Here is a 19,914-nt window from a genome sequence, read left to right on the forward strand (position 1 = left end):
GCATAGTAGCTCTTGATAGGAACCAGGACTTTAACCAGGTCCTCAGGAAGGGCAGAGACCCCAGCTTCTTATATAAGCCTGCAGAAACTTGGAAGCTTTGCTGGTTCAACAGTTCCCATGAGCCAAGAAAAGGGTCTCATGAAACAGGAGTATGGCATCTTGTGAGCAGCTGAGCTTCCCGTTATAAAAGTGGCTGATACCCATTATGATGCCCCGACCTGGATAGCCTAGGTGAGCCTGATCTCATCAGATCTCAGAAGCTAAGCAGGGTTGGCCTTGGTTAGTAATTGGATGGGAGACCTCCAAAGAAGGCAAGGATTGCAGAGGCAGGCAATGGCAAACCACCTCTGTTAGCCTCTCGGCTAGAAAACCCCACCAGGGGTTGCCATCAGTCAGATATGACTTGAGAGCACCACACACACACACACACACACAAAGACATCCATTATGATAAATAAATCAGGCCATCCACAGAGGTTTCTATTTATTCCAGGACTCTCTAGATATGTACAAAGGTACGACTTTGTACGTTACCAAAAAGGGGGAAACCCCTGTGGAAATCAGTCTGATTGCCCAGACTACTGAGTGAGAAATTAATTTAATTTATTAAATTTCTAACCCACCTTCCCTGCAAACGGGCTCAGGGTGGGTAACAACATTATTAAATAACAAGGGCCGGGGTACAGGGGATCAGCTTGTTCAAGCCCCTGAGAGCTTGGAGAATCCCAAATAAGATATTTTGAGAGATGGGATAGGAAGAAACTCCAGATTATCCTCCATCTCTCACAATTCTTTATAGGATCTTAGCTTGTACAAAAAAAAATATATTAAATGCTGTTGAAAAAGTGCTGTGATTAGCAGGGAGTAATTAATGTTGGGGCCATCTCTATACCTGGCATGCAGGCAATGGGACGGGGGGAGGACAGACCTTGCAGATCCACTACTGATCTCATTTACTTACTCTGTGGCACTGATAGATGACCTTTCCTCCTTTCCGAAAGGGTAAAACTACATATTGCATTTAACTGAAAGGGGATTTGGTCTTTTTTAAAAAACTGGGTTCAGCTCTGGGATGCTACAGTCTTACTCGGTGTTCCTCATTGTAGCGCACAGACATCATTGAGAGAGGACAGCGTGCCAGATGTGGGAAAGAAGAGCATTGCCTTTATCCCCCTTTCAGTCTACAACATTGCTTGTGATTGTAGGGGTGCAAGCAAAACTTTTGTATCTGTATGTCCCACCAGTATGAGCACTGTTAGTTGCTGGTAGGAATAAGTATACCATTCACCTCGAGACCCCCGTCTGCAGTACTGCCTGTAGGCCAGGGCATGCCAGAAAAATGTTTGCCCCTCTGCTTAGCAGTCACAGCACCAGCTAATGGAATAGCAGACAAACAGGAGCCACTGCTTATATGGAATCAAGTCCTCTCCAAGCCAGTAATATGATTACTCAACATGGGAGGAATTAAGTAATATGATTACTCAACACAGGAGGCATCCAGTCCTCTCTAATCCTTAAACATAAAAGGTGAGCCATATTCCCAACAACTCACCTCTTATCCTGGTGCAGGCGCACTGAGGGCCTTGCAGTGCGCCTGAGCCAGAATAAAAGGAGAGTTGTTGCCAGCAGGCTTCCGAGGGCTTGTGGAACCAGCAGGGAGGTGCAGTGCAGAGGAGCCTCACTGTGCCTCCCTGCTGCCTTCACAGCCCCTCAAAGGCCTGCCTGCAGAGCACAGTATGGGGGAGCCTCTCCATGTGGCCTTTCCATGGCAGTTGCAGGGTTGCATTGCACTTCCCCGCTGGCTCTGTGGTCCGTCAGAGGCCTGCCTGCGGAGCAGCGGCTGCAGGACCGTGGAGGCAGCAGGGACTGAGGTGCAGTGTGGAGCAGCCCCTCTGGCCAGGCCTTCCAGCCACCTCCATGGCAGCTCTGCTAGAGTCCATTGCATTTATTTTTACAGTGGGCTCTGTGGCTAGTCCAGCAATAAAATTGATGTAAATACCGAAGAAAGGCAGATCTATCAATATAATCCATTTCAGTGGAATGATGTGTGTACTCAGATGATTGGAATTACCCTATTTTTATTTATTTATTTGTTAATATTATTTATAGTCTGCTTTTCTCACTGAAACTCACGGTGGATACATATCTGCTGAGCCACTCTATTCTTGTTTCCCCCCTCCCTCTGGCTTCTTGAACTTTAATTTAGTCAGCCAGGCCCCAGAACAATACTGAAAAGGGGAGGGATGGCAAACCCCGTTATAATCTGGTATGTAGGAAAGGAGAAGCCCACGGGGAATACAACGAAACAATGCTTCACAAAGTGTTAAATTTTTAAAGTGCCAGTGCTATATGATTCATACATTCATACATATTTGTGCAACTCTTTCAGGAGCAAGAATAAATCCATCATACAAAAAGTGCATTCATGAATATTGCAACATGTCCGGGTGTAATAAAGTCAGTACAAATTCAAATCCTTGCATACATACCAGGCCCCAGAACAATAGCAGATCAAGATCTACAAATGTTATTCATTGTTGTTAACTTTTTAGTTTGGATTAGTTATTGTGACTATATTAACAGATAGTGGGGGTGGGGGTTGTCTTAGTTTTGAATAGAATAGCTCCACGCACATCCCCAATGGAAAGTGTGTGCTGGACCACAGAGCTTTGAACCTTCCCGAGACAACCTTGCTAGCCCCAACCACGTTACCAAAACAATAAACAAATTTGGCAAAGTTGAAGAATTTGAACCACCCCCAGAGATAGATAGATAGATAGATAGATAGATAGATAGATAGATAGATAGATAGATAGATAGATAGATAGATAGATAGATAGATAGATAGATAGATAGATAGATAGATAGATTTGGGGACACCCATAAAGCAGTATGAAATCCATGGCTGCTTGGCAGGCAAATTTTGTTATGGAACTAGGCAGGGGAGTGGGGGGAGAAGCTGGAGAATGGAAATATTAACTAGGATTGAAACAAACGTATTGGGCATGAAAATAAATGAAAGTTTATCCTTGACTGATTTCAGATTCTATCTATCCGTCCATCTAATTCAATCTTCATGTTGACAGACTGATGCTAGATTTCAGTATCCATTTTTTTTAAAAAAAAAAGTATTGCCTCCTAATTATTTTAAAATACCTCATTTGGAATTGAGTTCCGGCTGTTGAACCCCAAATTTATTGCCAGCCTATTTCTAGGTTGTCTCCAAAAATTATTCGCTCCCCTCGCCCCATTCATTAAGTAACTTCGTTTTGTCCTTTGCAGCCTGAGCAAGTCTTTAGCATTCCTGGAAACCGAGGGGTATGGCTTGCCGTTATTTTCCATTTCCCGATCATATGAAGAAAAATATAAGCATGGTCCATGTTCCTGGGCGTTTAGGTGTTTAGACTGCCTTCAGTCTTTTCAAACTACAGAGTATAAGAGAGAAAAAAGTGTGTGTGCTTGTGAGAGGGGGTGGGCGGGAGAGGAGAACAGAGAGCACGCAGAAGAGAACCTGTATAGCCGGTGAATCACTGTCTTGGAATGGTTACATTATTGTCAGCTCAGCTATCCCAAAACCAAATGGAGGTTTAAGATTAACAATGGTTGCAAATGTTTCACCACAAAGCCATCCATCTCTAATGCAGTCAAGACGGTGGTTTCTCTGACTTATGTCATAGTCCGCGCACAAAAATTCTATATTGTTCCATGTATAACAACCCTGATATTGCACCTTCTATCCCAAACAGTTTTACAACACCATATGCACCAAGGAGGCATTTCAGGCCCTACCTGAATGCAGCCAATGGGGGTGATGTCTATGTGCCAAATGGCACATACTATGCAACTGTGGGTGGGAAACAGCTTTCAGCCAAGGGATACCACAGCAAAACTCTGGTCTTACCATAAGTGAAATGGGATTTTAATGGGTGCCCAGAGTGGACAGGGCCTTTTGCTTTAAACACGCTGCTTGAAAAATTCTTTCTACTGTTTGTCTACCACAGAAGGATGGAGGTTTGAGACTGCTGTGCCAGAATTTTAACCTGTGGTTCCAGGGAGTCTACAGTAGGTATTTTGAATCTGATATATAGACCACAAAGTCCTGCCTGCTGATATATGCATGAAATATAGGCTTAGTTGCATTCAACACACATCTGTGTAAAAATTCGAACCATAATAGCACTGTGCACAAAGCAGGTACAGAAGGCCCATTTATGAATGAGCTATATGCTACCAGTCATAATGCCTATTAATCATGCGGCAGTCAGAGGGAATGACTTGCTTTCTGGGTTCTTTAAGCATCTGAAAACCTGAGCCAAAGCACTGCTATGGACTTAGGATATGACACCTCTTACAGACATTTTCATTCGCTTTGGTCCTTGTATATCAAAGTTCTCCAAACTTCTTGAAGCAATAGTATACATTTTCAGGACACTCTAGTAAAGATCAGAACCTTCAGTCGTACTACTGCCCAGAGTCCATATGGGGGGTCCCCAACATGGCACCAATGGGCACCACTGCATCCACCAACAGCTTTCCTGGTGCCCGCTAAGTGTTTTTAGAAAGTGGGTGGGGCCAGGTGGAACTTTTGCCAAGCATGGCTTCTGATTGGTCACTGGAGATTTGATTGGCTGTGCAGATTTCTAAGAACATTGTTTTGGCAGAAGCTGCTTCTACAGCATAAGGATCTTCACTGGGTGACTGCAGATAAGCTATGGCAGCCATTTTGAGGCTGGCTCCACCTCCTGCAGCAGCCATGTTGGGCAGCCATTTTATAGCTGCGCCCACCAAACAGTGTCAGAATTCCAAATGTGCACACAGGTTCAAAAAAGGTTGGGGACCCCTGATCTATACGGTTTCATACAAAAGTCATAATGGCCATTGTTTTTCCACATGCTTCCCATTCCCATACTGGAGAATTGCTTTTTTCCAAGAACAGGAAGAATCCATTTCCATGGGGGCAAGAAATAGGGCAAAATTCTGTGCTGGATGCAAAGTTCTTGTAAAGCCAATGTGACTTACAGGCTATCCTTTGGTCTATACTGATCTAGTCCAGTAATCCTGCATCTGACATCTACCAGCCACAGAAATGTAGGGAGAAATTCTCATATGATGATGGGTTATTCTTTCCTTCGTCAATCATTCCATCGTTCGTCAAGTTCAGTTCACATTCTGCATACTTTCTCCTAGCATGAACCCATTTGAGAGCATCTGGGAAGGTTCCACTGGTGCAAGAGATTAGAAAACTGCTAGGGCCCAATTCTGTGGAATGAACAGCCTGAAGAAGTATGAAAATATCTGTCACTTTTGAGCCTTAATGGAAAATTTAAATATGTATTCATTTATAAAGGCATTTATGGTTGCTACTGGAAGATTTTAATGGGTTCCTAGATGTTTATAATTGGCTTTGTTTTTCTCCTGTAATTCACCATTCTTTTATCTGGGAAGGTTTATATTTACTGTTTGTATTGTTGGAAGGTTACCTTAAGCACATGGAGAGGTGGATAAATCATAGTCCCCAACCTTTTTCAGCCTGCGGGCACCTTTGGAATTTTGACACAGGGGGGGGGGGGCAACCACAAAGTAGCTGCCACAAGAGGCAACATCTCCCATAAAATGACAGGGCGTGGGGTCATGCATAACTCCATCCTGGTTCTGAACTGGTAGTTTGCCATTCTGGTCAGGTAGCTAAGGCAGAACAAGCTGAAACCGAATCCAGTCAAGACTGAGGTGATTCTGGCTAGGAAGGCTGATATTCTCCATCTTTGTCCCAGATGGAGGCCATTTCCACACATGTTGAATAATGCACTTTCAATGCACTTTAGCAATCCTTTGGAAGTGGATTTTTTGTTCCACACATGGGCTGCTTCCATACACGTTGGATAATGCACTTTCAATGCTCTTTAGTGATCATTTGGAACTGGGTTTTCGTGTGTGAAACAGAAAATCCACTTCTAAAGGATGGCCATTTCCACACACGCTGAATAATGCACTTTCAATGCACTTTTGCAATCCTTTTGAAGTGGATTTTTTGTTCCACACATGGAAAATCAGTTTCAAATGTTCGCTAAAGAGTATTGAAAGTGGATTATCCAACGTGTGTGGAAGCAGCCCACAACCAAAGTGCATTGAAAGTGCATTATTCAATGTGTTTGGAAATGGCCATGGAAAAGCAGTTCCAAATGTTGAAAGTGGATTGAAAGTGGATTATCCAACGTGTGTGGAAGCAGCCGGAGTGAAACGGACTTTTTCAGAACAAGTTAAGAGCTTGGGGGTGCTCATGGGCCCTGCCTTGCTTTTTGAAAAACAGGTTGGCATGGTGGCCAGGATCACTTTTTAGTTGCATCTAGTGTGCCAGGAAAAGTGGGGAACCCTTGTTTAAATAATAGAAATAAAATTCAACTTTCCATAAGCCCAAAATAGACATACCATGTTTAGGAAGTCTTCTCCGGCAGTTTTCAAAACTCTTGTGCATAAACTCATTCATCTTCATTTCATGTCAATGTTCAAAAAACAATTCAAGAGTTGTTATTTGGGGGGCTTTTCCTTGGCTTTAATTGTGCAATTGCTCATGTTACGCTTTACTTTCAAAACTTGTTTCAAGATGAGTGGCAGCAGAACAAGTACTGAGGATGTGAATGGCCTTGAACATTTTCGTAGGGAATGGAATTCAGGCAAATCATTGCTATTCTACCACTTCTAAATCCTAATCTAAAAATTCTGGTAGGCATTTGATAATCTATGCTGCCTGTGGTGAATCCCCTGATGACTTACACTTCCATGAATGAATGAATGAATGAATGAATGAATCTCATCAAGGCACATACCCTCAGCCACTCAAAGAGGCGGTCATCCACTCACTATTTAAAAAACCGTCCCTTGGCAAAAATGATGTGGTCAATTATCAGCCAATCTCTACCCTGCCCTTTCTAAGCAGAGTGATTGAGAGAGCAGTAGCTGACCAACTCCAGATCTTTTTGGATAACTCTGGCACTCTGGTTTCAAGTCAGGCTACAGGACAGAGATGGCTCTGGTAACTTTAACTGATGATCTCCTTCTGAACATAGACAAAGGCCATGCTTCCTTATGGCTCCCCCTGGATCTATCTGCAGCCTTTGACACAGGGGCTCATACCATCCCGTTGAGGTATTTGGAATCAGAAGTGGGTATTAGGGGATATGCCAGACTAGATTAAATCATTCCTAATAAGGCAGACTCAAAGGGTTGCTGTTGGTGGAAATTATCTTGTGGGGTTCGTCAAGGCAAAATTTTATCCTCTATGTTATTCAATCTCTATAGAAAGCCTTTAGGAAAAGTCATTCACAGCTATGGAACTGGATGCCATCAACATGCAGATGGTACCCAGCTCTATAACTCACTATATAAATCCCCTGGTGATGCAGTAGAGGTCCTAAGTCACTGCTGACAGCTGTGGTCAAATGGCTGAAAGCAAACAAATTGAAGCTGAACCCAGACAAGACGGAAGTGATGCTGGTGGGGAAGCCAGAGATCTTTGAAGACTGTTGTGCTCCTCACTTTGGATGGAGTTTCTCTGGCCTTGAGATTCAGTTAAAAGCCTAGGGATTATCCTGGATCCAGAACTGCTGTTGGAGAAGCAAGTTAACACAGCTGCAAAAAAGGCTTTATCCTAACCCAAACTAGCCTGGAAGATGCTCCCCTCTAAAGCTGGGCGCGAACCGTGAAAAAAACAAACAATGTGGTTTGTGGTTAATGTGTTTTGATGAAGCACAAACTTCCCTGAACTGGTGCAAGTTCGAACTGGTTCATGGTTTGTAGTTTGTAGGGTTTAAATGACCCTTTCCATGCCACTTTGCAGTGGCACGGAAAGGGGAATTTAAATCCACGGATCAGCTGCTTGTCGGGGAGATCCCCAACAAGCAGCTGATCATTTAAACAGCAGGGCTTGGCTGGCCAGCCAGGAGTTCCCGGCTGGCCAGCCCAGCCCCCCCCCCCAATTTAAACTGCAGGGGGGCTTGGCTGGCCGGCAGGGAGTGGTGGGGTAATGGCCATTTAAAGTGCAGGTGGGGCTTGGCTGGCCGGCTGGGAACTCCCGGCCAGCCAGCCAAGCCGCACCCGCTCTTTTACTGGCCATTTCCCCACCACTCAGAGTGGTGGGGAAAAGCCCATTTAAACAGCAGGGCTTGGCTGGCCATCCGGGCATGCTTGCCTGGCAGTTGCTTCATTCTCCCACGGCCTGGTGGCAGGCCAGGTGTAATCAGTTGTGCTGTCTCGTCCACCTGCCGCACCTCAGAGGTGGATGCCAAGGGATCATGGCCTCAGCAGTGCTCCCGGATTCTCTTGGCCCAGCAGCATAAGGTGACCACTGGATGAGCCCGCACCACCCAGCTCAGGCTGCAGCCCAACCCTGCACAGCTCTGGGAGAGGGTGAGGATGGGGGGTGAGGGTGGGAGGCAGCACACCAGGTGGGCCTGCACCACCCAGCCCAAGTTGTGACCTACGATCAGCTGGGCTGCACCTCACCCCCACCCTCTCCTGAAGCCACGCAGGGTCAAGCCATGGCCTGGGCTGGGCAGCATGGGCTCGCCTGGTGGCCACCTCATGCTTGTGGGTCAAGAGGAGCCAGGACCCAGGGCTGCAGTCCCTCAGTGGCTGCCTCTGAGGTGCAGTCGCCAGATGAGGCAGCCCAGCTGATCACACCCGGCCTGCTGCCGGGCTGCAGGAGAATGAAGCAACTTCCGGGCAAGCATGCCCAGCCCAGAGCACAGCTTGTTCCCTGCCAAAGGGCTGTGGGGCCAGCATCCACACTGCTTGCTAGAGCCATGGGCCCCCGCTCCTGGCGGCAGCAGGACAAAGCTGCTGCTGGGGGGGAGGTGGACAATCCCTGTGGTGAGCAGCTCTGCCCAGGCTCCAGCACCCAGGCTCCTGAGCTGGGGAGCCAGGAGGGTTGCACGGTGGGGTCCTCTCTCAGGTTAGGGGGGGTTCCATCTTGCCTGTGGGCAGCGCAGCCCAGCAGCCCATTCCGACAGAACCCTTGAGCAGCAGGAGGGCCACTGGGGAGAGTGGCAAGCAGAGAAGCGATCAGTGAACAACAACTTCCATCATCCCTACCCAGATCAACTCTTAGAGCCAAGCTACAAGCCAGACAGGACACTTACACTTCCCGTCAAAACTTGTGGGAAACCGACACAAGCTCTCCTTGTGTCAGGCATCACTTGTAGCTTGGCTCTAAGAGAATCCTATAATAATCATTGTCCATGGGGGCTGATCTACATCTCCATTCACTCCTAATAAGAGACACTCTGGATTAAATTTTTGTGTTACACCAATTATCTTAAGTGTTGCCAAAATGTATGCTTCTTTTCAGATTTCTGCAATGCATACCTTATTGTATTTTTAATCTCTCGTTTGTTGAGCATATTGACTTGCACTGTGTAATCCACTTTGAGTCTCAATGAGAAAAGCGGACAATAAATAACACAAACAATTAAATAAATATACCTGTATATTTTCTTCTGCAGAAAACATTGCATATCTTGCAAATCATTTAAATTATAGAAACAGATGTAGGGAAAAGGATCTTTAAAATGCTACCCCAGCACCACAACCAGGTTGTGGTCATGGTGGGAAAAAAGAGGGTGGGGAATAGCATCCAACCCCAGAAGTGGCATTGCATTCAGAAAATGTTCTAGGAATTCCATAGGGGTGGGGGGTTCTAAAGTGTTGAACAGAAGTGACATCACTTCCTGTGTCACATGCAGCCCCACCTGAAAAATCTCCCAAGAGCTGCAGACACAAGCCTGGTGACCGTATCCACAGCTCTGATCCAAATTGGGTCATGTGTGACAACAATTAGATTTTTTTAAAAAAAATGAAATCCAGTTATAGACTTCACTCTATCTTATCTAGCTGCACCATAAGTAAGAAGCTGAGCCCTGGATTAAGACTAGACATGGACACGAACCGCATTACGAACTTCAAAAACCCACAAAATTGGCAATTGCACGATTGCAATCTGGCAGTTCGTGATTGTCCATGGCAAACGAACCAGCATTCGGAAGAAGCCTGGTTCGGTGCGTTTGGCCGTGGTTTGGAAAGCCAGACAGTCAGGCACCATCAATCAATTCCTCTGGAAACGGAGCCAGGGGAATGCCTGAACTCTGTCTGCGCTCCTTCTGTCGCCCTGGAAACCCAAATCGAAGCCCAGCTTACCTTGATCGGCAGGTCTTCCTTCCAACCATGGAGCTGCAAAGTGGTTACAAGTTGGGAGAAAACACCCGGGGGAGGGAGGGGGAGGGGTGTTCTGTAGCCACAGGCACTCCAATCTCATCCCTGCAAACCCTGATAGGCAGTTCTGATGGCCAAACACAGACCTCCTGCATTGCTCTATGGGACCTCAGCTTATAAATAGCCATGGGCTCCCAGGCTGGGTTTCACTTTCAGCGAGCAGTGGAGTGTGAGAGCTGTTGCTTACTACTTGCTAGCCTTTGGGGAGAGACAGAGAGAGTATAATTGAGCTTGGATTTTTGTGGGAGTTTCCTGGGGGCCTCAGATTGGAGAGGGTATAACTCCAAGATCCCTGTTGCAATCTTGACCAACCTTGGGTGTTGGCTGGAGGAGAGCCTGCTACACACTCCCTGTGAATATGGGCTCTCTAAGTGCAACAGGGGCCATTCTGATCACCACGAATCATGAACCACAAACTGGTTCGGCAACGGGAAATGTCCATTGTGGTTCGCGACTTCAGGATCGTCATCGGCACCGAACCACGAACCACGGATTTGTTAATTTTTTTTGGGTTCATGCCTATGTCTAATTAAGATCCAAATATTTTAGTTTATTTATTTATTCATGAGATTTCTATGTCGCCTCTCCAAAGTCCTGATCCAGGACATTTACAATTAAAATAATACATTGTCAATATAAAACAAGAAGTTGTTAAAACAAGCTCAGGGATATAAAACCAGAAGAGTGATTGGCAACCCTTATCTCAAAAGGCTTGTATCATCTTTTCTTAAATGAGGATGCTGAACCCAGGTACATGTGCCCTCTGCCCCTCCCCCTGTGCCCCATGCTTCAGAGAGAAATCCAAAAAAGTCTTGCAAGATCAAGAACCTCCATCCATACAGATAAGACCTTCTATTGAACAGGCAAAGGCTGGGGGTAGATACAGCCAGCGCAATCGCAACCCCCTGTGCATATTTAACTCTATTTTTGAAGTTCCAAATAGGGTATACATCACATACATCTCAAAATCATCTTTATTTTCAGAGCCTGACATGTAACTGATAAATAAAAGGTGGCAGAAACACTACAGGATCTTCTTCTACTGGACCAATAACTGGAAAGGATTTGGGGACTATGATGGCTTTAGAACTGTTTTTTGTTAAAAACGGATTCTAGATTAAATGTCCCAGCACACTGGATTGCCCCAAACAGAATTTCCTTCAGTAGTCAGATTTTATCTTGGAGCTAACAAATTAAATTATGAGACCTCAGTGTGTGTTTGCATGTAAGGTACACATCTCCTCGACTAACACTGCCGCTTGTTCAGAACAGTAAATTGGAATTCTCACCACTTCCTAAGTCAGGGATTCCTCCAGATTTCACTCTCTTTTTTTTTTGGTTGAAACCTGGCGAGCATTTGCCTTAGTATACCAGGAGCACAGGTTTGCAACCCCAATGTGTGATAAATTAGAGCTTTCAGTAGGAGTTTTTCCTGGCACTGATACTAGAACAACTTCACTGAATAGCTACTACTGCTGAATTTTAAAATTTCCCTGGCTCCTAGTATAGCCAAAACTTAAAGCTACAGTCAGTTAGACTTTGGCAAAATGCAGTATACAGTAACCTTATCTTTTTATAATAATCATGTTTATTACTATTCTACAGTGCAGCATGAGGCCAAAGAGCCATATTCTTAGAGCAAGACATGGAATGATCTCTCAGGTAGCAGCGCAGTAAACTCTATTAGTGTGGTCTAGAAAAATAAAACACCATTAGGGACTATTTAGAACTAGTACAGGATCTGCAACTTATTTCATTGAGTAACTTTGCTGTCTTTTGCAAGGCTAAGGAAATTGCAGAACCGAACCTTGGAGATCTATTGCCCGTAAACACTGGGATACAGATATCCCCTGGTCAGGCTCAAAATAACTTGTAAAAATAAACAGAACAGAGAAACACCCATTTTAATCTGTCTATTAGATTTTTATCAGTGTTCCTCTAAGGAGCTGAGGGGAGACTACAGGGCCCCCTCCATTTTATTGTCCAAACAATACTTGGAGGTATGACTGAGCCCAGCCTACAGTTAACCAGTGACCCTCATTGTCTGAGTGGGCATTTGAATTCCGCTTTCCCTGGTACTAATCTGGTACAAAACCCATTACACTGTGATACCTCTAATGGCTCTAATGAATGATTATATAACAGGAAAGATATTCCTTACTGATGTAGTTGTAGTAGTAGTAGTAGGTTTAATTGTATATGGCCAAAGGCCGTCACAATACGAAGTAAAGAACAGTAAAAATAGAAATCTATCTTACAAGCATAAAATACAGTTATTAAAATAATAAAAATAAAATACAATTAAAATGAGACCTTAATAAATACCAGATAGTTATAAAAAAAAGTTAGGTTTCTGAGGAAACAATCTTGGCCCTAATCTTATTTGCAGCTAAGGCAAACAGGGATACTCTGCTAGTGACAGATGAATCAGTATCAGATAACAAAAAAACCAATTTGTCAATATCAGAGGTAAAGTTACACCCCACTAACCCTTACTGATGTATTTAAACTGGATATAGCTATTACTCCAGTCCTATTAACAGACATGGCCTATCCATTCTCTTTTCTTACCAATTCTGGTCGACCTTCTGGTAGGAAGCTATCTTTTTGAAGCATGCCTTCCTGTATATTCACCATTATCATTATTTATTCATAATAGCTAAAGTCTGTTCCAATTTTAACACACACACACACACACACAATACAAAAGACCACTCAGAAAACATACAAAATTTTACAAAACCAGAAACCACAAAACATAAAAAATTATACAAAAAGAACAATAAAATTCAAGATTCCTTCTCATAAAAACAAATATAAAATTACAATAAATTAGTACAATTTGACCATACCTCCGGGCAGCTTCAGCTGCTCAAGGAGGGGGTCGTGCTTTGCTCCCCTGGATGGAGGGAGAGCAGTGCACTTTCCCGGGCATCCGGGTCCTTACTGGGGGGCAGAGCCAGCAGCCTTCTTGGGCGGCTCTGCTTACCCAGCTTCAGTCGCCTTCAACGCTCGGCCCACCCTCCTTACCCTGTTTTTGGTGCAGGATTAGCCAGTTGCTGTATGAAGAGCCAGGTAGGAATTTTTTCCCCTTATCCCACATTGAGCCAGGATGAGGGATTTTTCGCCTACCTTGCACCAGGACATGGGTGGAGGAAATTGGCTTAAGGTGGTGCCTGTTAGTGATGTCACTGGCGGAATAGAGTTTGGTGAGAGGCAGCGGGCCGGTGAGCAGCCTTGGTGCTTCCCTATTGGTAGGGAAGAGGGGTCTGCTAGGAGCGGCTGGTACTGCTTGTGACAGCTGCCAGCGCACGTGGGCAGACTGCCTGGGGGAACCCCACGTGCAAGTCCTTCCCTCACAGCTGTAAGGCTGAGGCTTAGGAGCTTGAAAGGGCGGAACCAAGTTGCCTGGCCGGTCAGGTCTCCTAGCCATCTGCGGGGAGGGCTAGCACCCGGGGCTTTGGGGCTCACCCAGACAGGTCAAGGCAGAGGTCTAGGCATGACCACGTGGCTTGACCTGTACCGCTTTTACCCTTGTTGCGGTTACGGTTAATATTCATATTGAGGTTAATTTAATAAAGTGGCCCTTAGATCCAACACCTGTGTCTGTCTCTTCATTCCAACTAGGGGGGCAATATACTACCTATTCGAACTTTCTGTATAGTAAGCATTTCTAACTACTTCATTCTTGCTGGCAACCCACCAACCCCTACTGTTACTACTCAGTAGTCTAGCAAGGAGGGAAATGCCAAAAGGCCCTCAGTTGCTCATTGGTATGATGTCGTTTCTGAGGTGAACCCAGAAGTGATGTCATGCTGCTTTATGATCCCTAGGGTTTGCCCTGGAAATGACATCATGCTATTGAGTGATTCCCCATGTCCTCACCCACCCGTCTCCTGCCAGGTGCCAGACATCAGCTGGAAACCCTGTTCTCAGTAGTAAGCCAAGCTAGTAACATCTGTTATTAATGAGCAACAGATTACATCTTGATCTTACCTCATCATGGGGTTGTGAAAAAAACTAAGACACATCACTAGAAATGAGGAGGTAGACTAAGAGTAAGAATTCTAGACTGGGCACCTTTAGACAGCATTTTTGAATGCTCTTCTAGATAAATAATTTCCTTGTAAGAACTTCACTAGCATATCAGAGAAAACTTAGGGTTACTTAGGACCTCAGCTGAGAGAATGACAAAAAGTCATCATAGCCTATCAATTGATCGAGAGTAAAAATCCTCCTATCTGTCCAAGCCGTCCATTAAAAAAGATTTCTTCCCAGTTTTTAGATCTGGACCAGCCCATAATGGTAATTTAGATTGTGAAAATGGGTCAACTTGATAAAGTTGTGACTTATGTTCCATAATTCTCTAACTTCAGAAATGACAGGAGGAACAGAATCCATTTTGGAATAAATAGAGCCTAAAGCATTCAATTTAAAGAGGGGCACTGGACAAAAAGCCTCCGAAAGCGCCCTAGATGGTCAGTCCAACTGAGAAGAGTGATCTCAATGATTGGTAGCCATGTGGAAGCAGGGCTTTAACCAAAAGATCGAACGAGTTGACGCAATCTTTTTGCGCCACATGCTTAGTATCCCCAATTCGGTAGGCTACTCTGTTCTGTGTGCTGAGTTGGGCCTACATACCATAGAATCCAGCGCTCGGATTGCTACCATTAAATACTGGTTCCATCTTTATTTTCGGCCTCCCTTAAATAGCCTTATTGCTTCTATAAGGGCCGATCCGTTTGTTTCTCAATGGTCCCAATAAATATCTGAAAAAAATTAATACTCTGGGAATTGATTTAGATCCTCTGGCTAATTCTAGTGAAACTTACATATTCTGAATAATTCACACGAGAATTCGGGACACTGATTTGCAGGGGATAAATGCTGGAGCAAAGGGGACTAGTTCCCCCTGGTTTTTAGGTCTTTCCACATAATGCTGTGGCCCAGTATTTTTCAACTCTTTTTTAGATAATACAATTGGTTCCTCATGTTCTCTTTTTCTCTTTCAAAAGAATTTTCTTTGATTTCTCATTAATTTATTTTGGAGGTTGGGTGAGTGGGGGGGGGGGAGGATTTATTACCATGCAATAGTGTAGTTTCAGTTTATACCACATGGTGGTGCTCTATATGCCCTTTTGTGCTGTCCTTTTAGCCTTACCTACCTCACTGGGATGTTGTGAAAATAAATGTAACCCAGGTATTGGGATCAGGGGCAAGTTCACAGTCTAGGCTCTCCTTTCTTAAAGTATCCCACTTTCTATTGACACACTCTGGTATAAGAAAAACTGTATTTATTGTAACAGAGGTATACAGAACTTGTAACGCTGGATATGGAATTTCCTCCACCCCACCCCCACCAAAGGCTTATCAAACCAGAGCTTTACAGTCCCCTAAGAGTCCAAGTCTCAGCCAATGTCCATGGTTGCCCTGAAACTAGGGTTCCCAAGGGATTTGCCCCCTTGATCTGCTGATTGCCTAGCAATCGGCAGGAGGGGACATGCTCTTGGAGGTTGCCTGCCACCGGCAGGTACCTCAGGAGCATGTACTGCATGCATGCTCCTAACTGGCGCAGCGACATCACTTTTGGAAGTGACATCATTGTGCCACCTGCAAGAGCATTTCCGCACTTTCTTTGGGGCTGATTTGGGCCCCAAACAGGCCAAATTGGCCCCATGCAGAGCATGGGAGTAGAGATGGGCATGAACAGTAAAAAAACCTGAAAACAATGTTTGTTGTTCGTTGCCATCCACAAACAGGGATACACGAACATCGATGGACATGACATGTTCACGAACATGTTCGTAGTTGGAGGTTCGTGGGAGCCAGAACGGCCCCCTTGGGACTTAGCTGAACTTGAGCCGGAGAAAGGAGAGTCCATGAGTCTCTCCCTTTCATGTCATGTTCTCTTCACAGTGGCAAAAACTGGACTGATGCTGGAAGCTACTTTGAGGGGTTACAAACTGACCTTCTCAATGTCCAATACCCACCAAATTTGCAGGGAACATAGGCCTCACTGTCCTCTGAAGACCCCCCAAGTTTCAGAGAGATTGGACCCTGGGAAAGGCATGATCCATGGGTCTCCCCCTTTCATGTCATTTTCTGTTCACAGTGGCAAAAACGGGACTCTGTGGTGGAAGCTACTTTGAGGGGTTACAAACTGACCTTCCCAGTGTCCAATACCCACCAAATTTGCAGGGGACATATTCCTCACTATCCTCTGAAGACCCCCCCCCAAGTTTCAGAGAGATTGGACCCCGGGAAAGCCATGATCCATGGGTCCCTCCCTTTCCTGTCATTTTCTCTTCACAGTGGCAAAAACTGGACTGGCTGCTGGAAGCTACTTTGAGGGGTTACAAGGCAGAAGGAAAGCCAGGAGGAGTTCAGACAGAGTTCAGACAGTCCATGCCCATGTTGCCGGGGGAATTGATTGAAAAGCGCCAGACTGTCTGGCTTTACGAATGGCTGATGAATGGCACGAAGAGGGCTTGGAATGAACATATGTTCGCCAGGAAACGGGGCCTCAGTCATGAACAACTTGCTCGCGAACAGCGGATTAGGCTGTTTGTGGCTTTTTTTTTTGTTTGTATTGCTGTTTGTGCCCATCTCTACATGGGAGCACTCATACGGCTGGAGTGGTGACGTCACTTCTGGAAGTCCTCATGCTCCACGCACAGTAGGTACTCCACCCTCCCAAAAGGAGGTGAGGGGTACCTGGCAACCCTACCTGGAACCTCTGTCTTCTTGCAAAATCTGTAGTGCTCCACAGTTCTGCATTCTAGGCCACAAATTTGCAGAGAAGATCCTACGGCCAGTTTCTTCCCAGGGGGTGAGTTCAACCAGCAGACTAGGAGGATCCATGCCAGAAGCTATCAGCTCCAATCCAAGAAGAGAATCTGGGGGCCAACCTCCAAAACAAAAAATGATTTCAACAAAAAGAAACCTGGAGGGAAGGCACGTACCAGAAGAAATGAGCTCAGCAGCAAACTCCTGAATGAGAGTCGAGTAAAACTTGCTCTCATCGTAGCTCCTGCCTGCACTTCTTCAACTGCGGCCTTTTCAGGAATATAACAGTTGCTTGGCACAAACAGAAGGACTTTGCGAACACAAGGGCTTCGAAAAGACTTCCCCCGTTCCTCTTTTCCTAATTCAAAATAAATAGCCTTCACACTCTACTACAGTTACAGTGAATGAAGAAGCTACACACACTCCTCCCAGCATGCAAATTAAGTAGTTGCTTTGCTCCACCCAACACCCAAGGTAAAAGGTGTAAGCACCAAGTCATTACTGACCCATGGGGGACGTTGCATCACATTTTTTTGGCAGACATTTTATGGGGTGGTTTGCCATTGTCTTCTCCAGTCATGTACACTTTACCCCCAGGAAACTGGATACTCATTTTACCGACCTCGGAAGGATGGAAAGCTGAGTCAACCTTGAGTCGCTCTGCATAAAAATTGAGACCATGGGATGTGGTGGTTAGGATGTCAAACTGGGTTGACTCCCTCCTCTGCCATAGAAACTTCCTAGGTGATTTTGGGCCAGTCACACACTTTCAGTCTAACCAACCTCAGAGGGTTGCTGTGAGAAAATCGATGAGAAGAACCCAATATAAGTTGCTAGGAAGAAAGGCAGCAGTGAAGGAAGGTGAAAAAATATCCCATCCTTTAAATAACTGAGAGAGGGTTTTAAGAACTTCTCTGAGCTATCAGAGACCGTGTGTATAGTGGTTAGAAGACATGACTTCTTTGAGATCTACTCATATCTTCCTCTTCACAAAAGAGGAAGTGATATGAAACTGACTCAAATTTCTAAAAAGTGGAATAGAAACAGATTGCTGGATTTCAGTGAGAAACTCAGCAAGGAGAAATTAAATGAATTCCTCATAACAATATGAGTATGAGTTAACAAGCATGCTTAGGCTTCTCAGTTGCCTGCTGGTGATGGGCAATCTCCTGAGAATTTGCCCCGTTGCCCATTGATCACTGACGAGCAACAGGAGGTGGCTAACCCCCCTCCCGCAGTGATCACCTGCCACAGGCAGGCATCCCAGGAAAGCGCACACTGGGAACTCTCCTGGCGGGACATGACATCACTTCCCAAAGTCACACCATTGCACTTGCCATGGGCATCCTCCCAGGCTCCGCTGGGACCAATTTTGGCACCCAAAGGGCTGAATCGACCCAGCACTAAGTGCAGGAGCATGCCCGTAGCTGGCATGATGACATCACTTCCAGAAAATGGGGTTATCACAGGAGCACCAGGAGCGGACGTGCGGTTTACACTCCTGCAAAGAAAATACTCTCAGTGCCCGTGCCCCTCCCTCCCATCAGGCAGGTAAAGCAACCTGACAATCCAGCCTCCAGGTGGTAGCTGGAGATCTCCTGGAATTACAACTGATCTCCAGGCCATAGAGATCAGTTCCTCCAGAGAAAATGGATGCTTTGGAAGGTGAACACTGTGGCATTGAACCCTGCAGAAGTCCCTCTGTCCTCTTCAGACTCCATCCCCCAAATCTCCAGTTAGCACATCTGCTAAGACCTGGCCTAGCTGCAAGTCGAAAACTGGAATGGTAGACTTGGCTAGAATTCTTTTCACTAACTTTTAGGGTTACCAGATGGGAAATCATTAAAAACTGGACCATTGTGTTTTTACACATGCGCTCCCAGGCCCAGTGTAATGACATCACTTCCAGAAGTGACCAGTGATGACATCACTTCCAGAAGTGTCACTAGCCGCTCTGGAGACTGGGTTGGCTGGCCAGCCACTCGGAGGATGGGTGGGCCACTCATCTGGTGACCTGCAGCCGAGCTGGCCAACTGACCGGTTGCTTCCCCAGCACACAAGAGGTTGGGTGGGCTGGCCAGCCACTCCCCCAAAGATGGAAGCAGGGGGGAGATGGAGGAGGGGCAGGAAGCCCTGCTTGGACACCAGAGGGCAGCCACTCTTCCCCCACCCACATATACATGTCCAGTATTTAACCCCATTTCCTCTGGACAGTCCCAGAAAAACCAGACTGTTTGAGGGGAAACCAGATACCTAGCAACACTACTAATGTGTTAGATTTTTTTTTCTTTTTTAAAGTTTTGGAGAGGATTTTTTTTTTAAACATCAGGGAGTATTCAGCAACAATGTCACCTAAATACACCCTGAAATGGTATACAGTCCACTCTACCACCAGATTCTACCATTACATTCTGCTACATGTTTAAGTCAGGTCTATTGAAACCAATAGACAAGTTGTTCATGTCTAATGTAAGTCTCGTTGCTTTCAATGGAACTTAATCACAACCGACTTTGGCTGGATTTGGGCCAAAGTCCTTTCTTCTTATTCCATCAGAGCTGATCAATAAACACTCGAGTGATATTAAGTACGAGTGTATTTTTTCCTTATTTTTCATATACAAAAAAAGGGATGTTGCTATGTTTTAGGAACAAATTGAGTATTTTACACACATACCAATAGCTCTCTGGGAAGCACTTAAATTTACTAGCTGTTCGTAAATCCACTGACAGTTGGCAACACTGAATTTAACATTCAGGAACCTTCGTGGAAAATAGATCTATTGTGAATAATGTATGCCATGGTTTAATCTGAACGTGTTTTAGCCTGAAGTAGCATTCCCAAATGTGTTAGCCAATTTATTTTAG

The sequence above is a fragment of the Eublepharis macularius genome, chromosome 4 (genome assembly GCF_028583425.1).
Source record: "Eublepharis macularius isolate TG4126 chromosome 4, MPM_Emac_v1.0, whole genome shotgun sequence".
Lineage (NCBI taxonomy): Eukaryota > Metazoa > Chordata > Lepidosauria > Squamata > Eublepharidae > Eublepharis > Eublepharis macularius.